This window comes from Dreissena polymorpha, chromosome 5 (assembly GCF_020536995.1).
Source record: "Dreissena polymorpha isolate Duluth1 chromosome 5, UMN_Dpol_1.0, whole genome shotgun sequence".
Lineage (NCBI taxonomy): Eukaryota > Metazoa > Mollusca > Bivalvia > Myida > Dreissenidae > Dreissena > Dreissena polymorpha.
The window spans coordinates 28214953-28236823 of record NC_068359.1 but is presented as its reverse complement, the minus strand read 5'-3'; the positions used below and the strand labels follow the sequence as shown (position 1 = coordinate 28236823).

At 36.8% G+C, this 21871-nt stretch overlaps 1 long non-coding RNA gene across 1 annotated transcript; it reads left to right on the top strand.

Moving 5' to 3' along the window:
• The first annotated feature begins 465 nt into the window (after positions 1-465).
• Positions 466-21867, top strand: LOC127881494 (uncharacterized). Its single transcript, XR_008050057.1, has 16 exons — positions 466-540; positions 1314-1375; positions 3063-3124; positions 3899-3960; positions 5646-5707; positions 6482-6543; positions 8236-8297; positions 9071-9132; positions 10820-10881; positions 11656-11717; positions 13405-13466; positions 14241-14302; positions 15994-16055; positions 17986-18155; positions 18269-18417; positions 20284-21867. It is a non-coding gene; the product is annotated as an uncharacterized LOC127881494 (long non-coding RNA).
• The last annotated feature ends 4 nt before the right edge of the window (positions 21868-21871 follow it).

Below are 21871 nucleotides of genomic sequence, written 5' to 3'. Positions count from 1 at the left end.
AACAAATTCATTCTTTCCCCACCACACATTAGCCCCACTTGCATGTCTTTTGGGTTGGTTTTGGTATTTTATGAGATATTGAACACAACAGCTTTAAATTCTTAAAGGGGCAGTTAAGCTTTAACAGGCCTAATATCGCCTTCTTCGGACTGAAAACACCCGCGTGTGAAAATATGATACAGAATGGCAAATGGACAGCTAATCCAGCCAAACTTAATATATTGGTGAATATGGATGGGATGATAATAATATGAAAGAAAAACACATTTCAGTAAAAATAAATTTCTCTTATAGGTTACAATACACTAAATACTTTTGGTGTGTTCAATGCTATACCCTCTAAAAACAAAATCTTCATTTATTTGAAGACACAATTCTCTGTACGGGCACTTGCCATGACTTTATTTTTGAATATTTCTGTGTTCATGTGGTAGGGAAAACATTGTTGTATACTACAAATTCCCTGTTTTGCTTTTAGGTTGGAGACTACATAAGACTTTGACAGTTGGCGGGAAACCATCATCAACTGGAGAGATGCCGGTAAAAAGATGGCCATAAAACAGTGACGCTGATTTGATTCGCATTGAGTTCTTTCTTACATATTGGATGACCTATGTTTTTTTTGTTTAAATCATTGCGGCTTGGAATGCTCTTTAAGAAAAGGTATGGTTATGGGGGTGTCTACGCGCAAAAGTTTGACTTTATTTTTGTTAAAGTTATTGCTTTTACATTGAATTTGTGCAGGAAATCTTTGGTATGTTGTGACCTAAACTAACTTATGATAAAAATGAAATATCATCTGCAAGTGCAAAATATGACTGGGAAAGCAGATTTTTGGTCATTTCTTAGCAAAAGGGAAGAAAATAAGTGCATTAAATGCATGAATTCAGATTATTTGACCTGGAATAGTTGTTTTTCAAGTTGACCCCCCACCCTTATATAGTGGAATAAGGGCTAAATTGCTTTCCGACTTAAATTCAACCGCATATTGGTTGACCGTGTCGCGTTAATGTGTTACATGAAGTTAGAATTCAACGCCAGGGACTCCATGATCGAGTAACGCAACTAAAACTTTTGCGAAAAGCATGAACATTCAAACAGAGCCCCATTTCACCGACATGGAATGGCAGGCATTTTTACAGTATGGACAGTGCAGCAGATGCTTAACTGAGCCAGCCTTCATATTTAGTACAATCATGAATTGAGCAAGTTTATCACTTCATATTATTCATAAAAGTACACTTAAAATACATAAATGCATGTTTTTGTTTCATTTTTTTATCTTTTTCTATTGGGTATTTTGACTTTTTCAGGAAGAGGAATGTCTGCGACTAAGTCAAGGGCCACTGGATAAGGGTTGTTGATGGCAAAACAGGTAATAATATCATTTTGTTATCATGTACACAAGCAAATAAGCATATGTATGATGCTTTAGGTGTGAAAGACTGTCATAATCAGGATTGTGGTCACTCACACCCTTGCCGTCATGTAATTCTCCTCGCAGTTTGTATTGATAGTTCCGCGTCCTGACATGTAAAGCTCGTGCTTTGTTGGCAGCTGAAGTTGGCACTTAACAGGGTTATCCTTGTTCCTGAGCATGTATGCAGTACAGCTGAGTTGATTTGCTACTTGTTACCCTACAATTAGCTTGTTTTTGGTATTGTTTTCTCACAATATGCTTATATCATGGTTCCGGCTTAAAATGGTGTCGCGCCTTACTTAAACATAGGATTGTTATAGCAAGTGTCCCCTTCATCATTTACCTTAGAGGGATTTTTTTGACAAAATTGGCACTTTCAGCAACTTGTTTTGTTTTTATTTGGTACATGCTTCTCTCATTCAGTGATTTAATGACAGTATTGTCCTTATTCTTTTTTCTTTGCATAGAAAGGTGACATGAATCATTGATATTTGTTGTGTTGAGAATTCTGCAGGAAGCTGTGTCCCCAAAAGAAGTACTAGAAACCCCTTTCAGGACACTGCCTTGATCTGAACTGCCTTTCTACCCCTATTACTACATGGAACATCATTGCTAAGCTTATAAAGCTTGCCTACATATGTGTTTTTTGTTCAATTTAACTTTTCCTTCCAGCTTAAATCCCCCCCCCCCCCCCAACAAATGAGCATTGTAATTCTTTCGCTTGGTTGCAACTCCCATTTGGACCAGATTGCCACCATAAAATAGCCTATAAGTACATATTTTGTGTCCAAAATATGAAAATTTGTATTGTCTTGAACTCTAAATGAGAGCTGGCAATGCATTTTGACCATCTGCTGCAGTTAAAAGGCACCCATGACATTATATGCTAGAATATTTCATTGGCGGCTGGTAAATAAATGGGCACCGATCGACAAGGCGCTTTCAAGATTTTATTCACTTTTATATGGTGTGAAATAACAAGTTATTGGAAGCTTATTGATTTCTACACTTCAAAGTATCTTTGATCTCTCATTTTTGACTAATAAGTTTATTGTCTTGGATGAATTGGATTGTTTTTGCTTTGAAAATTGGCATTTTTGGGATGATTAAAAAAAACACACAAAAAAGACATTATCAAAATTGCTTAGAGTGAAAATATCTAACAAATTCATTCTTTCCCCACCCACACATTAGCCCCACTTGCATGTCTTTTTGGTTTGTTTTGGTATTTTATTGCAGATATTGAACACAACAGCTTAAATCTTTAAAGGGGCAGTTAGAGCTTTAACAGGCCTAATATCGCCTTCTTCGGACTGAAAACACCCGCGTGTGAAAATATGATACAGAATGGCCAAATGGACAGCTAATCCAGCCAAACTTAATATATTGGTGCAATATGGATGGGATGATAATAATATGAAAGAAAAACACATTTCAGTAAAAATAAATTTCTCTTATAGGTTACAATACACTAAATACTTTTGGTGTTCAATGCTATACCCTCTAAAAACAAAATCTTCATTTATTTGAAGACACAATTCTCTGTACGGGCACTTGCCATGACTTTATTTTTGAATATTTCTGTGTTCATGTGGTAGGGAAAACATTGTTGTATACTACAAATTCCCTGTTTTGCTTTTAGGTTGGAGACTACATAAGACTTTGACAGTTGGCGGGAAACCATCATCAACTGGAGAGATGCCGGTAAAAAGATGGCCATAAAACAGTGACCGCTGATTCGCATTGAGTTCTTTCTTACATATTGGATGACCTATGTTTTTTATTGTTTAAATCATTGCGGCTTGGAATGCTCTTTAAGAAAAGGTATGGTTATGGGGGTGTCTACGCGCAAAGTTTGACTTTATTTTTTGTTAAAGTTATTGCTTTTACATTGAATTTGTGCAGGAAATCTTTTGGTATGTTGTGACCTAAACTAACTTATGATAAAAATGAAATATCATCTGCAAGTGCAAAATATGACTGGGAAAGCAGAATTTTTGGTTATTTCTTAGCAAAAGGGAAGAAAATAAGTGCATTAAATGCATGAATTCAGATTATTTGACCTGGAATAGTTGTTTTTCAAGTTGACCCCCCACCCTTATATAGTGGAATAAGGGCTAAATTGCTTTCCGACTTAAATTCAACCGCATATTGGTTGACCGTGTCGCGTTAATGTGTTACATGAAGTTAGAATTCAACGCCAGGGACTCCATGATCGAGTAACGCAACTAAAACTTTTGCGAAAAGCATGAACATTCAAACAGAGCCCCATTTCACCGACATGGAATGGCAGGCATTTTTACAGTATGGACAGTGCAGCAGATGCTTAACTGAGCCAGCCTTCATATTTAGTACAATCATGAATTGAGCAAGATTTTATCACTTCATATTATTCATAAAAGTACACTTAAAATACATAAATGCATGTTTTTGTTTCATTTTTTTATCTTTTTCTATTGGGTATTTTGACTTTTTCAGGAAGAGGAATGTCTGCGACTAAGTCAAGGGCCACTGGATAAGGGTTGTTGATGGCAAAACAGGTAATAATATCATTTTGTTATCATGTACACAAGCAAATAAGCATATGTATGATGCTTTAGGTGTGAAAGACTGTCATAATCAGGATTGTGGTCACTCACACCCTTGCCGTCATGTAATTCTCCTCGCAGTTTGTATTGATAGTTCCGCGTCCTGACATGTAAAGCTCGTGCTTTGTTGGCAGCTGAAGTTGGCACTTAACAGGGTTATCCTTGTTCCTGAGCATGTATGCAGTACAGCTGAGTTGATTTGCTACTTGTTACCCTACAATTAGCTTGTTTTTGGTATTGTTTTCTCACAATATGCTTATATTCATGGTTCCGGCTTAAAATGGTGTCGCGCCTTACTTAAACATAGGATTGTTATAGCAAGTGTCCCCTTCATCATTTACCTTAGAGGGATTTTTTTGACAAAATTTGGCACTTTCAGCAACTTGTTTTGTTTTTTATTTGGTACATGCTTCTCTCATTCAGTGATTTAATGACAGTATTGTCCTTATTCTTTTTTCTTTGCATAGAAAGGTGACATGAATCATTGATATTTGTTGTGTTGAGAATTCTGCAGGAAGCTGTGTCCCCAAAAGAAGTACTAGAAACCCCTTTCAGGACACTGCCTTGATCTGAACTGCCTTTCTACCCCTATTACTACATGGAACATCATTGCTAAGCTTATAATGCTTGCCTACATATGTGTTTTTTGTTCAATTTAACTTTTCCTTCCAGCTTAAATCCCCCCCCCCCCCAACAAATGAGCATTGTATTCTTTCGCTTGGTTGCAAACTCCCATTTGGACCAGATTGCCACCCATAAAAATAGCCTAAAGTACATATTTTGTGTCCAAAATATGAAAATTTGTATTGTCTTGAACCTCTAAATGAGAGCTGGGCAATGCATTTTGACCATCTGCTGCAGTTAAAAGGCACCCATGACATTATATGCTAGATATTTCATTGGCGGCTGGTAAATAAATGGGCACCGATCGACAAGGCGCTTTCAAGATTTTACACTTTTATTGGTGTGAAATAACAAGTTATTGGAAGCTTATTGATTTCTACACTTCAAAGTATCTTTGATCTCTCATTTTGACTAATAAGTTTATTGTCTTGGATGAAATTGGATTGTTTTTGCTTTGAAATTGGCATTTTTGGGATGATTAAAAAAAAACACACAAAAAAGACATTATCAAAATTGCTTAGAGTGAAAATATCTAACAAATTCATTCTTTCCCCACCACACATTAGCCCCACTTGCATGTCTTTTTGGTTTGTTTTGGTATTTTATTGCAGATATTGAACACAACAGCTTTAAATCTTAAAGGGGCAGTTAAGCTTTAACAGGCCTAATATCGCCTTCTTCGGACTGAAAACACCCGCGTGTGAAAATATGATACAGAATGGCCAAATGGACAGCTAATCCAGCCAAACTTAATATATTGGTGCAATATGGATGGGATGATAATAATATGAAAGAAAAACACATTTCAGTAAAAATAAATTTCTCTTATAGGTTACAATACACTAAATACTTTTGGTGTTCAATGCTATACCCTCTAAAAACAAAATCTTCATTTATTTGAAGACACAATTCTCTGTACGGGCACTTGCCATGACTTTATTTTTGAATATTTCTGTGTTCATGTGGTAGGGAAAACATTGTTGTATACTACAAATTCCCTGTTTTGCTTTTAGGTTGGAGACTACATAAGACTTTGACAGTTGGCGGGAAACCATCATCAACTGGAGAGATGCCGGTAAAAAGATGGCCATAAAACAGTGACCGCTGATTCGCATTGAGTTCTTTCTTACATATTGGATGACCTATGTTTTTTATTGTTTAAATCATTGCGGCTTGGAATGCTCTTTAAGAAAAGGTATGGTTATGGGGGTGTCTACGCGCAAAAGTTTGACTTTATTTTTTGTTAAAGTTATTGCTTTTACATTGAATTTGTGCAGGAAATCTTTTGGTATGTTGTGACCTAAACTAACTTATGATAAAAATGAAATATCATCTGCAAGTGCAAAATATGACTGGGAAAGCAGATTTTTGGTTATTTCTTAGCAAAAGGGAAGAAAATAAGTGCATTAAATGCATGAATTCAGATTATTTGACCTGGAATAGTTGTTTTTCAAGTTGACCCCCCACCCTTATATAGTGGAATAAGGGCTAAATTGCTTTCCGACTTAAATTCAACCGCATATTGGTTGACCGTGTCGCGTTAATGTGTTACATGAAGTTAGAATTCAACGCCAGGGACTCCATGATCGAGTAACGCAACTAAAACTTTTGCGAAAAGCATGAACATTCAAACAGAGCCCCATTTCACCGACATGGAATGGCAGGCATTTTTACAGTATGGACAGTGCAGCAGATGCTTAACTGAGCCAGCCTTCATATTTAGTACAATCATGAATTGAGCAAGATTTTATCACTTCATATTATTCATAAAAGTACACTTAAAATACATAAATGCATGTTTTTGTTTCATTTTTTTATCTTTTTCTATTGGGTATTTTGACTTTTTCAGGAAGAGGAATGTCTGCGACTAAGTCAAGGGCCACTGGATAAGGGTTGTTGATGGCAAAACAGGTAATAATATCATTTTGTTATCATGTACACAAGCAAATAAGCATATGTATGATGCTTTAGGTGTGAAAGACTGTCATAATCAGGATTGTGGTCACTCACACCCTTGCCGTCATGTAATTCTCCTCGCAGTTTGTATTGATAGTTCCGCGTCCTGACATGTAAAGCTCGTGCTTTGTTGGCAGCTGAAGTTGGCACTTAACAGGGTTATCCTTGTTCCTGAGCATGTATGCAGTACAGCTGAGTTGATTTGCTACTTGTTACCCTACAATTAGCTTGTTTTTGGTATTGTTTTCTCACAATATGCTTATATTCATGGTTCCGGCTTAAAATGGTGTCGCGCCTTACTTAAACATAGGATTGTTATAGCAAGTGTCCCCTTCATCATTTACCTTAGAGGGATTTTTTTGACAAAATTTGGCACTTTCAGCAACTTGTTTTGTTTTTTATTTGGTACATGCTTCTCTCATTCAGTGATTTAATGACAGTATTGTCCTTATTCTTTTTTCTTTGCATAGAAAGGTGACATGAATCATTGATATTTGTTGTGTTGAGAATTCTGCAGGAAGCTGTGTCCCCAAAAGAAGTACTAGAAACCCCTTTCAGGACACTGCCTTGATCTGAACTGCCTTTCTACCCCTATTACTACATGGAACATCATTGCTAAGCTTATAAAGCTTGCCTACATATGTGTTTTTTGTTCAATTTAACTTTTCCTTCCAGCTTAAATCCCCCCCCCCCCCCCCCCCCCAACAAATGAGCATTGTATTCTTTCGCTTGGTTGCAAACTCCCATTTGGACCAGATTGCCACCATAAAAATAGCCTAAAGTACATATTTTGTGTCCAAAATATGAAAATTTGTATTGTCTTGAACCTCTAAATGAGAGCTGGCAATGCATTTTGACCATCTGCTGCAGTTAAAAGGCACCCATGACATTATATGCTAGAATATTTCATTGGCGGCTGGTAAATAAATGGGCACCGATCGACAAGGCGCTTTCAAGATTTTACACTTTTATTGGTGTGAAATAACAAGTTATTGGAAGCTTATTGATTTCTACACTTCAAAGTATCTTTGATCTCTCATTTTGACTAATAAGTTTATTGTCTTGGATGAAATTGGATTGTTTTTGCTTTGAAATTGGCATTTTTGGGATGATTAAAAAAAAACACACAAAAAAGACATTATCAAAATTGCTTAGAGTGAAAATATCTAACAAATTCATTCTTTCCCCACCACACATTAGCCCCACTTGCATGTCTTTTTGGTTTGTTTTGGTATTTTATTGCAGATATTGAACACAACAGCTTTAAATCTTAAAGGGGCAGTTAAGCTTTAACAGGCCTAATATCGCCTTCTTCGGACTGAAAACACCCGCGTGTGAAAATATGATACAGAATGGCCAAATGGACAGCTAATCCAGCCAAACTTAATATATTGGTGCAATATGGATGGGATGATAATAATATGAAAGAAAAACACATTTCAGTAAAAATAAATTTCTCTTATAGGTTACAATACACTAAATACTTTTGGTGTTCAATGCTATACCCTCTAAAAACAAAATCTTCATTTATTTGAAGACACAATTCTCTGTACGGGCACTTGCCATGACTTTATTTTTGAATATTTCTGTGTTCATGTGGTAGGGAAAACATTGTTGTATACTACAAATTCCCTGTTTTGCTTTTAGGTTGGAGACTACATAAGACTTTGACAGTTGGCGGGAAACCATCATCAACTGGAGAGATGCCGGTAAAAAGATGGCCATAAAACAGTGACCGCTGATTCGCATTGAGTTCTTTCTTACATATTGGATGACCTATGTTTTTTATTGTTTAAATCATTGCGGCTTGGAATGCTCTTTAAGAAAAGGTATGGTTATGGGGGTGTCTACGCGCAAAAGTTTGACTTTATTTTTTGTTAAAGTTATTGCTTTTACATTGAATTTGTGCAGGAAATCTTTTGGTATGTTGTGACCTAAACTAACTTATGATAAAATGAAATATCATCTGCAAGTGCAAAATATGACTGGGAAAGCAGATTTTTGGTTATTTCTTAGCAAAAGGGAAGAAAATAAGTGCATTAAATGCATGAATTCAGATTATTTGACCTGGAATAGTTGTTTTTCAAGTTGACCCCCCACCCTTATATAGTGGAATAAGGGCTAAATTGCTTTCCGACTTAAATTCAACCGCATATTGGTTGACCGTGTCGCGTTAATGTGTTACATGAAGTTAGAATTCAACGCCAGGGACTCCATGATCGAGTAACGCAACTAAAACTTTTGCGAAAAGCATGAACATTCAAACAGAGCCCCATTTCACCGACATGGAATGGCAGGCATTTTTACAGTATGGACAGTGCAGCAGATGCTTAACTGAGCCAGCCTTCATATTTAGTACAATCATGAATTGAGCAAGATTTTATCACTTCATATTATTCATAAAAGTACACTTAAAATACATAAATGCATGTTTTTGTTTCATTTTTTTATCTTTTTCTATTGGGTATTTTGACTTTTTCAGGAAGAGGAATGTCTGCGACTAAGTCAAGGGCCACTGGATAAGGGTTGTTGATGGCAAAACAGGTAATAATATCATTTTGTTATCATGTACACAAGCAAATAAGCATATGTATGATGCTTTAGGTGTGAAAGACTGTCATAATCAGGATTGTGGTCACTCACACCCTTGCCGTCATGTAATTCTCCTCGCAGTTTGTATTGATAGTTCCGCGTCCTGACATGTAAAGCTCGTGCTTTGTTGGCAGCTGAAGTTGGCACTTAACAGGGTTATCCTTGTTCCTGAGCATGTATGCAGTACAGCTGAGTTGATTTGCTACTTGTTACCCTACAATTAGCTTGTTTTTGGTATTGTTTTCTCACAATATGCTTATATTCATGGTTCCGGCTTAAAATGGTGTCGCGCCTTACTTAAACATAGGATTGTTATAGCAAGTGTCCCCTTCATCATTTACCTTAGAGGGATTTTTTTGACAAAATTTGGCACTTTCAGCAACTTGTTTTGTTTTTTATTTGGTACATGCTTCTCTCATTCAGTGATTTAATGACAGTATTGTCCTTATTCTTTTTTCTTTGCATAGAAAGGTGACATGAATCATTGATATTTGTTGTGTTGAGAATTCTGCAGGAAGCTGTGTCCCCAAAAGAAGTACTAGAAACCCCTTTCAGGACACTGCCTTGATCTGAACTGCCTTTCTACCCCTATTACTACATGGAACATCATTGCTAAGCTTATAAAGCTTGCCTACATATGTGTTTTTTGTTCAATTTAACTTTTCCTTCCAGCTTAAATCCCCCCCCCCCCCCCCAACAAATGAGCATTGTATTCTTTCGCTTGGTTGCAAACTCCCATTTGGACCAGATTGCCACCATAAAAATAGCCTAAAGTACATATTTTGTGTCCAAAATATGAAAATTTGTATTGTCTTGAACCTCTAAATGAGAGCTGGCAATGCATTTTGACCATCTGCTGCAGTTAAAAGGCACCCATGACATTATATGCTAGAATATTTCATTGGCGGCTGGTAAATAAATGGGCACCGATCGACAAGGCGCTTTCAAGATTTTACACTTTTATTGGTGTGAAATAACAAGTTATTGGAAGCTTATTGATTTCTACACTTCAAAGTATCTTTGATCTCTCATTTTGACTAATAAGTTTATTGTCTTGGATGAAATTGGATTGTTTTTGCTTTGAAATTGGCATTTTTGGGATGATTAAAAAAAAACACACAAAAAAGACATTATCAAAATTGCTTAGAGTGAAAATATCTAACAAATTCATTCTTTCCCCACCACACATTAGCCCCACTTGCATGTCTTTTTGGTTTGTTTTGGTATTTTATTGCAGATATTGAACACAACAGCTTTAAATCTTAAAGGGGCAGTTAAGCTTTAACAGGCCTAATATCGCCTTCTTCGGACTGAAAACACCCGCGTGTGAAAATATGATACAGAATGGCCAAATGGACAGCTAATCCAGCCAAACTTAATATATTGGTGCAATATGGATGGGATGATAATAATATGAAAGAAAAACACATTTCAGTAAAAATAAATTTCTCTTATAGGTTACAATACACTAAATACTTTTGGTGTTCAATGCTATACCCTCTAAAAACAAAATCTTCATTTATTTGAAGACACAATTCTCTGTACGGGCACTTGCCATGACTTTATTTTTGAATATTTCTGTGTTCATGTGGTAGGGAAAACATTGTTGTATACTACAAATTCCCTGTTTTGCTTTTAGGTTGGAGACTACATAAGACTTTGACAGTTGGCGGGAAACCATCATCAACTGGAGAGATGCCGGTAAAAAGATGGCCATAAAACAGTGACCGCTGATTCGCATTGAGTTCTTTCTTACATATTGGATGACCTATGTTTTTTATTGTTTAAATCATTGCGGCTTGGAATGCTCTTTAAGAAAAGGTATGGTTATGGGGGTGTCTACGCGCAAAAGTTTGACTTTATTTTTTGTTAAAGTTATTGCTTTTACATTGAATTTGTGCAGGAAATCTTTTGGTATGTTGTGACCTAAACTAACTTATGATAAAAATGAAATATCATCTGCAAGTGCAAAATATGACTGGGAAAGCAGATTTTTGGTTATTTCTTAGCAAAAGGGAAGAAAATAAGTGCATTAAATGCATGAATTCAGATTATTTGACCTGGAATAGTTGTTTTTCAAGTTGACCCCCCACCCTTATATAGTGGAATAAGGGCTAAATTGCTTTCCGACTTAAATTCAACCGCATATTGGTTGACCGTGTCGCGTTAATGTGTTACATGAAGTTAGAATTCAACGCCAGGGACTCCATGATCGAGTAACGCAACTAAAACTTTTGCGAAAAGCATGAACATTCAAACAGAGCCCCATTTCACCGACATGGAATGGCAGGCATTTTTACAGTATGGACAGTGCAGCAGATGCTTAACTGAGCCAGCCTTCATATTTAGTACAATCATGAATTGAGCAAGATTTTATCACTTCATATTATTCATAAAAGTACACTTAAAATACATAAATGCATGTTTTTGTTTCATTTTTTTATCTTTTTCTATTGGGTATTTTGACTTTTTCAGGAAGAGGAATGTCTGCGACTAAGTCAAGGGCCACTGGATAAGGGTTGTTGATGGCAAAACAGGTAATAATATCATTTTGTTATCATGTACACAAGCAAATAAGCATATGTATGATGCTTTAGGTGTGAAAGACTGTCATAATCAGGATTGTGGTCACTCACACCCTTGCCGTCATGTAATTCTCCTCGCAGTTTGTATTGATAGTTCCGCGTCCTGACATGTAAAGCTCGTGCTTTGTTGGCAGCTGAAGTTGGCACTTAACAGGGTTATCCTTGTTCCTGAGCATGTATGCAGTACAGCTGAGTTGATTTGCTACTTGTTACCCTACAATTAGCTTGTTTTTGGTATTGTTTTCTCACAATATGCTTATATTCATGGTTCCGGCTTAAAATGGTGTCGCGCCTTACTTAAACATAGGATTGTTATAGCAAGTGTCCCCTTCATCATTTACCTTAGAGGGATTTTTTTGACAAAATTTGGCACTTTCAGCAACTTGTTTTGTTTTTATTTGGTACATGCTTCTCTCATTCAGTGATTTAATGACAGTATTGTCCTTATTCTTTTTTCTTTGCATAGAAAGGTGACATGAATCATTGATATTTGTTGTGTTGAGAATTCTGCAGGAAGCTGTGTCCCCAAAAGAAGTACTAGAAACCCCTTTCAGGACACTGCCTTGATCTGAACTGCCTTTCTACCCCTATTACTACATGGAACATCATTGCTAAGCTTATAAAGCTTGCCTACATATGTGTTTTTTGTTCAATTTAACTTTTCCTTCCAGCTTAAATCCCCCCCCCCCCCCCCAACAAATGAGCATTGTATTCTTTCGCTTGGTTGCAAACTCCCATTTGGACCAGATTGCCACCATAAAAATAGCCTAAAGTACATATTTTGTGTCCAAAATATGAAAATTTGTATTGTCTTGAACCTCTAAATGAGAGCTGGCAATGCATTTTGACCATCTGCTGCAGTTAAAAGGCACCCATGACATTATATGCTAGAATATTTCATTGGCGGCTGGTAAATAAATGGGCACCGATCGACAAGGCGCTTTCAAGATTTTACACTTTTATTGGTGTGAAATAACAAGTTATTGGAAGCTTATTGATTTCTACACTTCAAAGTATCTTTGATCTCTCATTTTGACTAATAAGTTTATTGTCTTGGATGAAATTGGATTGTTTTTTGCTTTGAAATTGGCATTTTTGGGATGATTAAAAAAAAACACACAAAAAAGACATTATCAAAATTGCTTAGAGTGAAAATATCTAACAAATTCATTCTTTCCCCACCACACATTAGCCCCACTTGCATGTCTTTTTGGTTTGTTTTGGTATTTTATTGCAGATATTGAACACAACAGCTTTAAATCTTAAAGGGGCAGTTAAGCTTTAACAGGCCTAATATCGCCTTCTTCGGACTGAAAACACCCGCGTGTGAAAATATGATACAGAATGGCCAAATGGACAGCTAATCCAGCCAAACTTAATATATTGGTGCAATATGGATGGGATGATAATAATATGAAAGAAAAACACATTTCAGTAAAAATAAATTTCTCTTATAGGTTACAATACACTAAATACTTTTGGTGTTCAATGCTATACCCTCTAAAAACAAAATCTTCATTTATTTGAAGACACAATTCTCTGTACGGGCACTTGCCATGACTTTATTTTTGAATATTTCTGTGTTCATGTGGTAGGGAAAACATTGTTGTATACTACAAATTCCCTGTTTTGCTTTTAGGTTGGAGACTACATAAGACTTTGACAGTTGGCGGGAAACCATCATCAACTGGAGAGATGCCGGTAAAAAGATGGCCATAAAACAGTGACCGCTGATTCGCATTGAGTTCTTTCTTACATATTGGATGACCTATGTTTTTTATTGTTTAAATCATTGCGGCTTGGAATGCTCTTTAAGAAAAGGTATGGTTATGGGGGTGTCTACGCGCAAAAGTTTGACTTTATTTTTTGTTAAAGTTATTGCTTTTACATTGAATTTGTGCAGGAAATCTTTTGGTATGTTGTGACCTAAACTAACTTATGATAAAATGAAATATCATCTGCAAGTGCAAAATATGACTGGGAAAGCAGATTTTTGGTTATTTCTTAGCAAAAGGGAAGAAAATAAGTGCATTAAATGCATGAATTCAGATTATTTGACCTGGAATAGTTGTTTTTTCAAGTTGACCCCCCACCCTTATATAGTGGAATAAGGGCTAAATTGCTTTCCGACTTAAATTCAACCGCATATTGGTTGACCGTGTCGCGTTAATGTGTTACATGAAGTTAGAATTCAACGCCAGGGACTCCATGATCGAGTAACGCAACTAAAACTTTTGCGAAAAGCATGAACATTCAAACAGAGCCCCATTTCACCGACATGGAATGGCAGGCATTTTTACAGTATGGACAGTGCAGCAGATGCTTAACTGAGCCAGCCTTCATATTTAGTACAATCATGAATTGAGCAAGATTTTATCACTTCATATTATTCATAAAAGTACACTTAAAATACATAAATGCATGTTTTTGTTTCATTTTTTTATCTTTTTCTATTGGGTATTTTGACTTTTTCAGGAAGAGGAATGTCTGCGACTAAGTCAAGGGCCACTGGATAAGGGTTGTTGATGGCAAAACAGGTAATAATATCATTTTGTTATCATGTACACAAGCAAATAAGCATATGTATGATGCTTTAGGTGTGAAAGACTGTCATAATCAGGATTGTGGTCACTCACACCCTTGCCGTCATGTAATTCTCCTCGCAGTTTGTATTGATAGTTCCGCGTCCTGACATGTAAAGCTCGTGCTTTGTTGGCAGCTGAAGTTGGCACTTAACAGGGTTATCCTTGTTCCTGAGCATGTATGCAGTACAGCTGAGTTGATTTGCTACTTGTTACCCTACAATTAGCTTGTTTTTGGTATTGTTTTCTCACAATATGCTTATATTCATGGTTCCGGCTTAAAATGGTGTCGCGCCTTACTTAAACATAGGATTGTTATAGCAAGTGTCCCCTTCATCATTTACCTTAGAGGGATTTTTTTGACAAAATTTGGCACTTTCAGCAACTTGTTTTGTTTTTTATTTGGTACATGCTTCTCTCATTCAGTGATTTAATGACAGTATTGTCCTTATTCTTTTTTCTTTGCATAGAAAGGTGACATGAATCATTGATATTTGTTGTGTTGAGAATTCTGCAGGAAGCTGTGTCCCCAAAAGAAGTACTAGAAACCCCTTTCAGGACACTGCCTTGATCTGAACTGCCTTTCTACCCCTATTACTACATGGAACATCATTGCTAAGCTTATAAAGCTTGCCTACATATGTGTTTTTTGTTCAATTTAACTTTTCCTTCCAGCTTAAATCCCCCCCCCCCCCCCCCCCCAACAAATGAGCATTGTATTCTTTCGCTTGGTTGCAAACTCCCATTTGGACCAGATTGCCACCATAAAAATAGCCTAAAGTACATATTTTGTGTCCAAAATATGAAAATTTGTATTGTCTTGAACCTCTAAATGAGAGCTGGCAATGCATTTTGACCATCTGCTGCAGTTAAAAGGCACCCATGACATTATATGCTAGAATATTTCATTGGCGGCTGGTAAATAAATGGGCACCGATCGACAAGGCGCTTTCAAGATTTTACACTTTTATTGGTGTGAAATAACAAGTTATTGGAAGCTTATTGATTTCTACACTTCAAAGTATCTTTGATCTCTCATTTTGACTAATAAGTTTATTGTCTTGGATGAAATTGGATTGTTTTTGCTTTGAAATTGGCATTTTTGGGATGATTAAAAAAAAACACACAAAAAAGACATTATCAAAATTGCTTAGAGTGAAAATATCTAACAAATTCATTCTTTCCCCACCACACATTAGCCCCACTTGCATGTCTTTTTGGTTTGTTTTGGTATTTTATTGCAGATATTGAACACAACAGCTTTAAATCTTAAAGGGGCAGTTAAGCTTTAACAGGCCTAATATCGCCTTCTTCGGACTGAAAACACCCGCGTGTGAAAATATGATACAGAATGGCCAAATGGACAGCTAATCCAGCCAAACTTAATATATTGGTGCAATATGGATGGGATGATAATAATATGAAAGAAAAACACATTTCAGTAAAAATAAATTTCTCTTATAGGTTACAATACACTAAATACTTTTGGTGTTCAATGCTATACCCTCTAAAAACAAAATCTTCATTTATTTGAAGACACAATTCTCTGTACGGGCACTTGCCATGACTTTATTTTTGAATATTTCTGTGTTCATGTGGTAGGGAAAACATTGTTGTATACTACAAATTCCCTGTTTTGCTTTTAGGTTGGAGACTACATAAGACTTTGACAGTTGGCGGGAAACCATCATCAACTGGAGAGATGCCGGTAAAAAGATGGCCATAAAACAGTGACCGCTGATTCGCATTGAGTTCTTTCTTACATATTGGATGACCTATGTTTTTTATTGTTTAAATCATTGCGGCTTGGAATGCTCTTTAAGAAAAGGTATGGTTATGGGGGTGTCTACGCGCAAAAGTTTGACTTTATTTTTTGTTAAAGTTATTGCTTTTACATTGAATTTGTGCAGGAAATCTTTTGGTATGTTGTGACCTGAGCCAAACACAGAGGTGAATGTAATGTGACCGTCGTGCAAGAGAATGAGATTTAACCGGGAGCGAAGAATTTCTAGATGCGTCAATACGGTCACATTTCAAAACGGTACCAACACGCAGTCTGGTTCCCATGATTAAAGTTTGTTAAAACTTTATTTCTATTCAAGTTTTTCATGCAATAAAATGAAAAAGCATCCGCTCCTACCAAATGCCAGTAAATTAATTTAAATTGCCATTTATTTCTTTTACCAAAAAAAGAAACGCAATTTTTCAAACAAGTAGATTTATACACCATGTCTTTCCGTAGTATCGGCCCTCTTAATGAATACATACGGATTTTGGAAGTGAACAAATACAAATCACGTATGTGTTATATGTCAATCTATAGTTAAATGTGTATTCTTGGACATAACAACGAAAACTGCACCGCAATGTTTTCACAAAATACTCGCTAGACTTAACTCCCTGTAGTAAGCTGTTTCATGTAAAACTGTCTCATAGTATCGGCCCTTCTGATTGGTTGCTTAGATTTGTTAGTATGCACATGTGCTTGTTCTAAAAAAAAGTAAATTGATGGAAAAACGAAACTCTTGCTCATGTTGTTCTTAAAATAGTTTTACATTTTATTCAAAAATAATCGGCATATAAAACATTTGATAAAGCTACTACTACTACTAATCCATAAACAAACTAACAGAATTGTGTGTTACGTAATTAAAAATCAAAGCATCACCCTGGAATAAACATGACCTACTTTCCAACGAACACTGGAAATCATGAGAATGATCGTTGTAATAGTCATGGATAACCATCAAATAAATTACAACTTCCAAAAATTGAAGAAAACATTAACTTTCCAGCACTTCTTGACGGTTTTCGTTAAAGGCGCGATACTATGAGGAGGAGCGATACTATGAGAGTGAGAGATAATACCTCTATTACCGACTTAATAGTATGCAAACTAGGACTAAATATTTATTTGGTGATTATTTCGTACACACCAGAAATTAATTGTAAACCTCTAAATAATCTGAAACAGAAGAAACAAACAAGATTACAGAAATCGTCTCCATCGTGGAGATGTTGAAGATGGTGTCCGCATAACCACCGGGAGGTCACGAATAGTAGAAGAGGCTATACAAGTTTTCAGCGCCACAGACGTCAACCTTCAAAAACCACAGGCGTCGAAGCTCATCCTCAAACGTGCCCAATGAGAAGCATTACTATACATACTTGCAATTGAACAAATGTACTTATTTAATATAACAAAGGACAAAGTTCACCACCACCAAAAAGCTGACAAGACTTCAGCAGTTCAACGGCACTTTCCACGTCGTCCGCAAGCCGTTTTGTGAACTGCAGTCTGTACAGGCCTTATTGCGACACTAAGATTCATAGAGGCAGATTCCCCGGCCTACACTTGGTCATGGTGTCAAGAAGAAGAATTCCAAACTATGTCACAATATTTCGCCACATTTAAGGCCTGTGCGAGATTAACCAGATGTCCAAAGCTTTGTGACGGACTTTGAGGTCGGTTTGTTTTACCTTTTTCAATCATTTGGTAGCGTTAGTCGCGTTATTCATGAGGTATTATGTTTTAGCTTATTCAATAATGTAGTAGTGTGAGAAGAGTTATTCCATGTGCAATTATGTAAAAAGGTAGATGCCAAATCTTCATTCAACCTTTACATTTAATATTTCAGCACTATGGTGTGCGCTTATGATGGAGCCAGGCCGTTGTGAGGTGCATAAACGCAGCGTGCCTTTAGGCGACGTACGAGCGACGCGAGGCCGTCAATACATTGATGCCACTTGATGCGAAAGTTAGTGGCAATTCCATTTCTGCCCGGAATACAGATTACGCTTTCAACAGGTACACTTTTTAATTCCAACATGTATTCGCCCAAGTATACAAGTACTAGTATATACAGTAATAAGACAGTGCATAAAAATTTCGTTTTCAAATATTGTAATAAATTTATCCAGGTATGCTGACCGGGCAATGTCAATAGAGACAGAAGCCGTCTTTGACTATGTTCTTTCAACCTGGCTGGACAGTACCGTATGGAATACTGGTCCATGAACCGGAAAACATTGGGAAGTAACAAAGATGCAGAAGCCATGTTATAAATTCGGTATGTACACCCGCTTGATAAGACTGTTGCCTTTTGTAGGGATGTCATTATCAGGGTGCAGGATTACGTGACTTTGTTGGGTTCCCAATAAAACGTTAATGGATGTATACACACCGGTTATTGCTGCTTTTTTTTCAAATAACTTTTAAAAATAATTTTAGTAAGAAAATCAACTAGACCATAAAAGACCAATTTTTATGCTGCCTATGGCAATATGAAATACATCAGAATTACTTTATTTGATAAACCTGTGTTCTTGTTCAAAAATTTCATGTGTACTGCACGATAATGCTTTACGCAACGTGAAATTTTGTCACCGATTTTAGACGTACTCAAAGCTTTATCCTTATACCTGAAGATATCGGCACAAACTGCAAGGTCTTTAATGCACTAAACAATTTTGCAAAATTTCAATTTCAATATCTTAAGATATTTGCAAAAATAAAGTTCTTTACGGTTTATTTACACTCTGTCCATCCCGTGTACAAATTCCTGAAAACCCCGTTGATTCTGCACCCTGATTATCGTGTCTGGGTCTGCAGGTTTATTTATACTCAGCAATTTTTATATAAATATTCATTTATTTATTTATACTCAAGTATAAGAACGATATCGATTTTTATGCAAAGCATGGCTTACATTGACGATAAATGTGTTTAAGACTTTCAAAAGAACAAACGTCCTTCATTTTACACGAGTTTATGCACCAACTGAAATGGGGGAAGGGATAATAATCATTGAACATGCGCAATTGACGTATCGCGATGTGTGAGCATTGAGTTATATTCATATTAAGTAATAACGAGCATAATCTCTAAGAGGAAAAAGGCGTATGCCTCTAAATCTTACCGAGTAATATTTAAATACTAAAGAGTTATTTTTAGCGAGGCTGTTTTCGGAGAAAACCGAGCTATTGTCATAGCCAGCTCGTCGTCCGCCGTCCGACTTCCGACGTCCGCCGTCCGCCGTAGTCGTCGTGCTAAAACCTTAACATTGGCTCTAAAATCAAAGTGCTTCCACCTACAACTTTGAAACTTCATATGTACATGCACCTTGACGAGTTCTACACGCCACACCCATTTTTGGGTCACTAGGTCAAAGGTCAAGGTCACTGTGACCTCTAATATCAAACTTAATATAGGCTCTAAAATCAAAGAGCTTCCACCTACAACTTTGAAACTTCATATGTAGATGCACCTTCATGAGTTCTACACGCCACGCCCATTTTTGGGTCACTAGGTCAAAGGTCAAGGTCACTGTGACCTCTAATATAAAACTTTAACATAAACCTTAACATTCGCTCTAAAATCAAAGTGCTTGCACCTACAACTTTGAAACTTCATATGTAGATGCACCTTGATGAGTTCTACACGCCACACCCATTTTGGGTCACTAGGTCAAAGGTCAAGGTCACTGTGACCTCTAAAAAAAAATCTGACAAGCTTTCGCAGCCGAGCGTGGCACCCGTTATGCGTTGCTCTTGTTTAAATTCAATATCCTTGTTTTATTCAGTGCTTAGTTTCATTTGCATGTCATTTATGACATCAAACCAGTTATTCTTCTGAATGGACATATTACTTAGCTATGCTACTTTCAATCAAACCTGGAAAAAAAACTTTCCGTTAGAAAGCTTTGCTCGCATTAACGGCTGATTGGATATCGAGATGCTTACAACTAGATTGTAGGCGGAGTCAGAAAAAAGGTCAACTTGCTGAAAAATGCACCGCCTATAGTGGCTCATGGGCAGAGCTTACGTAGTGCGAGTGTCCAGATTTACTGTTGAGATTTGTACGTCATGTGCATAAGATAATAGCGTCGGATGTCCAATAGACATAATAACGCTTTAAAATGGACATTTTACTTCAGATAGCGCGCGTTAGTTAAGCCCGGAAGTCGATTAGACGTAGCGCTGCGATGTCATCGTCTAGAAGAAGACTGGCGAGTTGCCGGTGTCGCTTCTCCGGTGTGCCTTCTTCCTGTATTCCCTAGTTAAGTGACAGAAAAAGTGCGCATTCCAGTTTTCGATAGACAGGAATGAATTTCTGTGTTCTTGCGTATAGTCCATTTTGTTTTATTTCCTTAGCCTGGTATATTGTTCCTAAACCAAGAGATACATCTTTATTTTGAACAAATATACTGTATTAGGCCATATAAAACAATCTTTTATAACAGTCAAATTACATATAATCGTTAAGTATAGAATGCATGTTTATCTATATTTTAACTCAGCGAAAATCTTCTACTTGAACATTGGAACCTTACATAAATTTCAAGATGCACAAACAATGATGATCTCACCTCTCCGTGTCTGACCCCGAACCTCAGCGGCCTGCGCAGCCTCTCTGGTAGGTATGGGCAGAAAACGTCGAAGAACGGACATACCAGCTTAGGGTCAAGCTCCTTCGGATCCTGAATGCCACGGTTACACGAATCAAACCAGTAAGGAACACATGAAGGCATTTAAAATTGCTTAACATATTAAGGCATTCATAAATGGTTTTAAGTAAGAAACCATGCATGTGTTTTTTAAAGTACATGCATTCGAATTAAAAGTCGTCTTATATAAATCACACGGGGATTTGCACCAGGATTTCAAACAATCTAGTTGATCAATTTTTTTCTTATAAACCGGTTGCCGCTCTTTGATTTTAAAGCAAATTTATTGTGCTAAGAGTACTAAACAGAGTACCATATTTTTTTCAAAATAAAACAAGCCAACGAACAGACCGCTACACCAGTCACTGTTGAAGTTTAAAATAAACTTGCAATAATGTCAATACGGGTCTCTATAATTAAACATATGGTTGTACTTGAAAACAATGCCCCATCGTTATTGACGAACGTCTCGAACAAATGACTCACCGGTGACAATGCTGACAAGGAGGCCGATAACGACGCACGTGAGCACGGCAATGGCACTGTACCACATGTAGGACACCGTGTAAAGGCGGTTGATACCACTGCGAATTGAAATATAGTTATCATACATAGTCTACAGGTATGCACCTGTTTTATACTCATAACAAATAGGGAATTAATTAATTAATTGTGATGATTCTGTTTGTGGTTGTTGGTTCAAACTGAAAAAGACCTTTGTTCTGAACATAATTATTTAAATATGCAAGTTGAAGCTTAGTGATGTCACCGCACTTAAAACAATGACTTACTCGTATTTATCATAATTCGAAGTGACGGGATGCGCAAAGTCCGGCGTGGTGGTCGGTAGGAGAGGGATGGGGGTCTTTTTGTTAATAGCAGTCCAGTTGCAGCCGACAGTCTCCAACGGCGGCGTGATCACAACGCTGGTTCTTGTGATAGCTTGGCCAAGTCCACTCCAGAGCAGAAGAGATAGACTGGTTGCCAGTCCTACAAATCCACCCTGAACACGAGAACAGTTAATAACAGGAGAATATTTTCATACTCATACATGTTCATTGTATGTTAAAAAAACACT